This window comes from Zingiber officinale, chromosome 1B, assembly GCF_018446385.1.
Source record: "Zingiber officinale cultivar Zhangliang chromosome 1B, Zo_v1.1, whole genome shotgun sequence".
NCBI classification, from domain to species: Eukaryota; Viridiplantae; Streptophyta; class Magnoliopsida; order Zingiberales; family Zingiberaceae; genus Zingiber; species Zingiber officinale.
The window spans coordinates 16,167,119-16,174,623 of record NC_055986.1 but is presented as its reverse complement, the minus strand read 5'-3'; the positions used below and the strand labels follow the sequence as shown (position 1 = coordinate 16,174,623).

General features: G+C 37.8%; 1 non-coding gene across 1 annotated transcript; it reads left to right on the top strand.

Annotated features, from left to right (window-relative positions):
• Positions 1–6,606: 6,606 nt before the first annotated feature.
• On the top strand, positions 6,607–6,712 carry LOC121994804. The gene has a single exon (XR_006115804.1). It is a non-coding gene; the product is annotated as a small nucleolar RNA R71 (small nucleolar RNA).
• Positions 6,713–7,505: the final 793 nt, after the last annotated feature.

Genomic DNA, 7,505 nt, shown 5'->3' with positions numbered 1-7,505 from the left:
GTTTCAAATGCTAAGGATGAAAAATAAATCTAAAATGGAAGACTAACAAGCAAGAATTTAGGGGTTTGAGTTATGATAAAGGGAGGTTCTAGGAGTTTTGGTTTCTTTGTAAGATCTCTTGAATGTATATGGTTTACCAATTCTTATTTCTCAATTGTCTAAGAATTGTAGAAGGTTGCCGGTTCTCTCTTGCAATAGATCACCGACTTAGGACTGAAATTGTACCTAAATGTAATCAATTAGATATGAACCTACGTTGTCCTTACACAGGATTGCACCTATTACTATGCTTCCCTCGGATATCAACATAGAAGTTCATAACTTCTTAACCCATAAAGATACAAGGATTGAATCATAAAATCTACCCTACCCTCTTGAATATTCTCATTTCCCCTTCAAGATTATACCCCAAACGTCCTTACACGGGTTTGCACCTGTCACGTGGATCCCTCGAAAAATCGAGTGAGGGTTTATCCCTACTAAGTCTATAAGATATCCAAACGATTAATCAAGAATGAGAATTAAGCCCTAATCACAATTAATCATTCAAGATCCAATCGATACAAACTAGGCAACATCATAGAAAACAAGAAATGACAAATCCACAAGAGTTTACATCAATTTATCTTACAAATACTCCCTCCATCCTAGAACAACAAGATCTACTCCATAAAACGAAGGAAGAAGACCAAAGATAAGAAGATTACAAGCATTCTTCAATCCCAATCCAAGAAGAGGAAAGAAAGAAAAACTTATCTACAATATAGCTTCATCTTCGGATCCAATCCTCGCTTCCGGAGTTGAATTCGCCAAGATCTCCCTTTAAATTACCCAAAAATCCTCCCAAGAATGGGAGGAATCCACCAAATCTTGCTTTCTCCCAAAGGGGAGAAGATCCCCTTTCAAATCTCCAAGGAGGCCTGACCTTAAATAGAGGGAAGCTTTTGGGCGCCACACGACCCCGAGGCATAGCCGTGTGAGGTTCACACGGCTAGAGCCTTTCCCCTCTCTGCCATCTATACACGGCCGTGTGTGGTACACGGCCGTGGACAACTCTCTTCATGACCTCCAAGCACGGCTGTGTAGATCCACACGGCCTGGACTTCCCCAGCTTTTGGAAACTTGGCACGGGCGTGTGGTGCACACGACCAGAACACTTTTAAGCTCTGGGAACCCTGCATGACCGTGTGGTGCACACGACCAGGGCCTTCTTAGTCTCTGGAAACCTTACATGGCCATGTAGATCCACACGGCCATGTAAGGATTGAACTCTGGTTTCTTCAAAACTTAACACGGCCGTGTGAGGTTCACACGGCCTGAACTTCTTCCTTTGCTGTTGTTGTCACACAGCCTCTGAACTCCACACGGCCAGAGCTTCCTACCAATGCAGGACCGTGTCTAGTACACGGCCAGGTGCTTTCTCGCTTGCTTAGCTCATAAGTTTTATCCAAGAATGCAGAATCTTCACCGAATTCGACTCCTATGTACAGACAATGCACAAAAGCAGATCTCCGAACAATAAGGGTAAATATGCTAAAAGGAAGATTGGAAGTACAAAAATGCATAGATCAAGCATGCTCAAAATATGTAAATGTGCGTCAAAACATGCATAAAAGTATATAAAATCTATGCACATCACACCCCTAGACTTAAACCTTTGCTTGTCCTCAAGAAAAATGCTGCAATCTAAATTCATATGTTCTACAACGCATTCATAAACCCCAATGTACTTTCCTAACTCTATCAAAGAGTTTCAATAACAAGCTTAATCATGGAAACAAATCAAGTATGGCTCAAGCTTAAGCATCCTGTGCACAGTGTAAAAGTAACTCAAAAACCCTTCAAGTTTCAATCTATGTCCTAGTCAAGTCGTCATCAAATTTGAATTCCTAATGTTTCCGGTGAGAGACAAGTAACTAGTGATAGACACTTACTTGCCACTCACTTGGTTCATATTTCCCAATCAACCCAAGGTCTCAAAGGTGTGCTCAATCTCAAGAGAAACTAAGCAGTCATTTCCCCAGTAACCTAACTCAGTTTGAAAGGGGTGACTTGCTAGATTCCACTCACGACAACTGTTTTTTAATATCCCATATTCACTTCTTTTTTCATTGCTTTTTTTTCAATTTTTTTTCATAAGCATTTGCATTGTGCAAATCTTATTTCACAAGTGTACTTTTAGCACAAATGTTGGGATATTTTGATTTTTCCAAGCTTTCATGAGTTGAGCCTCATCCAGTAACCAAATTGAAGTTTGAAAAATCACCATGGAAACCAAGTACTAAGCAAACAAGATGAACCATGACTATTTCAATGATATCAACAATTCAAGCATCAATTCAAAGTGTAGTGAAAATAAATTCTTAAGGTCAAGCCAAGACTAAAGCTCATCTCCATATGATTCTTAGCTTATTTCATGCTACCCAAGATAGAGAAAAGAGGTACATAAAGCTTACTACTAGCATCATTTACAACATCATGAACCTAGATAATGAACGTGCTAACATTTTATCTTGAAGACAAGAAAGCATATAAGTGAAGTTTTGATGCTCTCAAGATGTTTGCCAAAATTATTTCAAAAACAAAAACAAAAACTCAAGCAAGACAAAAAAAAAAACTACACATGCAGAAAACAAAAAGAAATCAGGTTTGACACCCCCCCGGACTCAAACTTTTCATCGTCCCGATGAAATCAATATGGTGGAGGTGGAGGAAGATCAGGAAATTCAGGTAGAATAAAAGGGAAATAATCTATAAACCACCTTACTTCAATTCTAACAAACATATGATATTCGAAAAGTTTGTCAACATTATCTTGGAAAAACCTCATATACCCCCGAAAATCTTCATTAAACTCAAAATGGGTCCTATAGGAATTCATAAATTGAGAAATCTTTTCACACAATTCTCTCTCACTCCTAAAACAATCTTGTAACTTTTTAAATTGTTCCTCTTTCATGTGTTCCTTACTTGTAAGGAATTCATTAGTCGAGTCTAAATTATTATGAATATTGTTCAAAACAGAGTGAAGTTCTTGGAAAATGAAACTATGGACACCTTGACTAGCCTTGGGAACATTCCTTGGGGTAAAAGATGACAATGTTCTAGGTTGTTGCCTAGCTAATTTCAAACACCAATTTTCTTTATCATGGATGGTAGTAAGATCATGATTTGGCAATTTCAAAGGAAAACCATTTTTAATAATTAGACTAAATCCATGTTCTTCACGCTTAATCATTTTAATTGCTAAACATGAATCTAAATCCAATCCACAAGAATTTTCAACCATTTCCAATTCACTTAAATCACACCCTAATATTAAAGCCACTTGAGTAAGTAATCCTCCTAGAACAATGGGTGTAGTAGAATCCGATTTTCCTAATTTCATCAAATGTTTAAGAAAGAAATAACCAGAATTAATTGGTGCACTTTCAACCATTGCCCACAGGTAATACAAATCCATAAGTCTTACCGACCCCTCTTTATCTTCTCTTCCAAATATGGTATTCTTCATAACCAAGTAAGCATATTTAAAAATCGGGTTAATAATGTGAAGAGCTCTGGAATTATGAGGGTTAAAGTGTGATTGTTCAGAAATGTGTTGCCAAAAACGTGAACTTTTAAACTGAGGTAAAATTGTACACAAATCATTCTGAGGCAACTCATAGCAAGTGTTAAAATCGCTTAATGTCCATTCATAATCATCATTAAATAGTCAAAAACTTAGTTTACCCCCACCTTGAACATTATCAACCACTATAGAGCTTAAAAATTCAAAAACAATTCTAGGGTAGGTAGGGTATTTCATATTCATTAAACCATTCCAACCTATTCTTTCAAATAACCAATTCAAATCATCCCTAAACCCTAGAGTTTCCAAAGTTACTTCATCAATAAACTTAGTGCTCACAAGAGGACGTTTACATAAAGAAGTATATCTAAGTTGTTGCTCTTCACTAGAGAAAATGATATCAAAGTTATTAGAGATACCTTTAAAACAAGAATTCCTCCCTTTTATTGCAACCATCTTCTCTTTTCCTTTTCCCGTGGATGAAGTCTCCTTAATCACATTTTCCATGAAGAAACGATACTATCCTTTCAAGAAGAATGAGAAAGAAAAGTTAGAAGAAGTAGTTTGAAACCCTAGAAATAGCAAAATGAGAAAGGAGGATAAAGAAGAGGATATGCGGCGGTACATGGCCGTGTACCGCCCACACCCTTCGCCCTAACCCTTTTAGAGGATATAGACTGGGTCGTGTTTCATTACACGGCCTCATTCACGCCCCATCACACGTCTGGGACATGGCCATGCCCATCTTCTTTTCTGGAATTTTTACACGGCCGTGTCTGAGACACGGCCACAACTCCCTTCTTCTCGGCTTTCCTCGCACGACCGTGTCTGGGACACGACCAAAGAACTCTCCTTCTCTGGATTCTTTGCACGGCAGTGCCTGGTACACGGCTATGCTCCTTTCCTTCCCTGCAGACTTCACATGGCCGTGTCTGGTAGACACGGCCATATCCTTTCCCTTCTCTACATCCTTTGCCTGGCCGTGTGCAGTACATGGCCATGCCCTGTTTTACTCCATTTGATGTTTACTCTCCTAATCCACTTCTCCAATACTTCCATGCCCATGAAGAAATTATGGCCAGCTCATGGAAGTAGATTTCAACCTGAAAACAAAACTAAAACATAGTGAAAACAAACTAAAAATGAAAATACAAAATACAACTAACAAAAAGAATCCTTGGGTTGCCTCCCAAGAAGCGCTTGTTTAGGGTCTTTTAGCTTGACCAATCCAACTTATTCTTCTCGTTTCCTTGCCCTCGGAGGGAAAACATATTTTTCATTTTTGTTGGGAGTTATCCTCCCAACATCCTCCACCAAATTGTTCTTTTCATTAGGTGGCCTTCCATGAGGATGGAAATTTCATTCCTCAAGTTTGTAAATGCTTGCCCTGCTACATGCATTTAAAAGAGAAGAAACATGGTTAGAGATATTAGATAAATCATACTCCAACCATTCCTTACCAATTACCAATGCCAACTTATGATTTTTAACATCAATAATTGCTCCAGCTGTAGCAAAGAATGGTCTTCCTAATATGATAGGAATTTTAGGGTCCTCTTCCATGTCCAACACAATAAAATCTGTGGGAATAATACTCCCACCAACTTCTACTGGCACATTTTCAATAATACCCATAGGGTACCTGTAGGAATGATCAACAAGTTGTAGTGTCATAGTAGTAAGTTTAATGTTTTTGAGACCTAACTTATTACAAATTGAATAGGGAATGAAGCTAACACTTGCCCCCAAATCACAAAAAGCTTTTTCAATGAATTCTGTTCCTATATTGCAAGGAATATAAAAGCTCCCTGGATCCTTCAATTTCAGGGAAGTGTTCTTCACCAAAAGAGCACTGCATTCCTCAGTAAGTGTAATGGTCTCTACATCTCCTCTCTTTCTTTTATTTGACATGATGTCCTTCAGGAACTTGGTAAACTTTGGCATTTGAAGAATAGCATCTATAAGAGGAACCTCAACGCATATGTCTTTAACCTTCTCCAAAAATTTTCCAAATTCTTCATCCTTTTTAAACATATTGAGTCTTTGGGGGAAAAGGGATAACTTTGCTCTGATGATTCAGTGGGAGAGTCTCTTCAACCTCAATGGTATTCTCCTCATTATTAAAAATCTGATTAGGTGTAGGAGGAGAGAGCTCTTCTTCATTTTGCATCCCTTTTTGAGCAGTCACTTGGGGATTTCCCAAGGTCCGTCCGCTCCTAAGCTCAATTATGTTACAATGCTCCATAGGATTTACATCAGGTTTTCCAGGAAGTTGTCCTGGTGCTCTAGAAGATGAGAAAGCTAGCTGGGCAATTTGGCTATCCTGAATCTTTTGATGCTTTTCAGAATTATCCATTCTCTGAGTAAGCTTCAATAGATCCTGCTTCATTTCATTTTGAGTGGAAATAATTTCTTCAAGCATCTTTTCAATTTTGGATGTAGGAAAGCCTTGAAAAGATTGTTGCTGGAAATTTTGTTGTCCAGATTGAAAATTTGGTCCTGCCCCCATAGATGGTCCTTGATCTTGATTATTTCTGTAAGAGAAATTTGGATGATTTTTTCATCCAGGGTTGTAAGTATTTGAGTATGGGTTGTTCTGTCTTTGATTGAAACCCATGATTGCATCGCATTGCTCCAATTGATTAATTTGTGCAGTGATAACTCCCAATGGACATGACTCATTTGAATGTTCTGAACTCCCACATACTTCACAAGATACAACAATGACATTTACCATATTTGAATTAGTCCCCATATTCTCAAATTTCTTCATAAGAGCATCAAGTTTTGCAGCCAATAAAGTCACTGCATTAACATCAAACTTTCCTGATGCTTTTGTTATTGGGTTTATTGAAGAATGTCCACCACTTCTTTCATTTGCCCATTGATGATGATTTTGTGCTACACTCTCTATGATTTTCTCAGCTTCATCCAAATTTTTATTCATGAGTGCCCCTCCAGCAGCTAAATCAAGGGACACTTTGGTATGATAATTAATACCATTATAGAAAGTGTGCAACACTAGCCATCTTTCCAAACCATGGTGAGGGCACTGTCTGAGCATACTATTGTATCTATCCCAAGCTTCAAATAGAGATTCTGAGTCAGCTTGTTTGAAACTTGCAATCAAATTCCTCATATGAACAGTTTTACTAGGGGGATAGAACTTATCAAGGAATTGTTGCTCACATTGTTTCCAGGTGGTGATACTATTAGGAGCCAAAGAATTCAACCATTGCTTGGCCCTATCTCTCAAAGAAAACCCAAATAATAATAACCGCACTGCTTCAGAAGGAACACCATTCATTTTCATTGTCCCACATATTTCATAAAAGACCTCTAAGTGCTGATTAGGGTCTTCATGTGGTCCTCCACCAAATTGATTTTGCTGCACCATGGAAATAATTGCAGGTTTGATCTCAAAATTATTTGCCTCCACTGAGGGTCTTGAAATACTAGATCTAAAACCCCTAGCGTAAGGTGTTGCATAATCCTTTAGTGGTCTATTATCCATGTTCAAATGCTCTTGTTCTTCAATTTGTCTCTGCAGAATTCTTCTTCTATGAAATGTTCTATCAATTTCAGGATCAAGAGGAAAAAGTTCTCCTGCAAAATTAGATATTCGCATACACAAGAACAATATTGCAATAGAAACTAAATCGAACAAAGAAATTAAAAACAGAGAAAAGTAAGATTGGAATGTTAGAAAACAAAAGAAATGCAGAATTAAAATTGCTACAAAAGAGTTTCCAAGAAATTAGAAAGTATACAGGAAAATGAAAACACAAAACTAGAGATTAGTTACAAATATGCAAATAAAAAGAAATAGAAATGTTATGTTTAGTCTAACTAAATTGATAATTTCCAATGTTATAGCGCAGTCCCCGGCAACGGCGCCAAAAACTTGTTACGATCCGCAAGTGTACGGAAATGT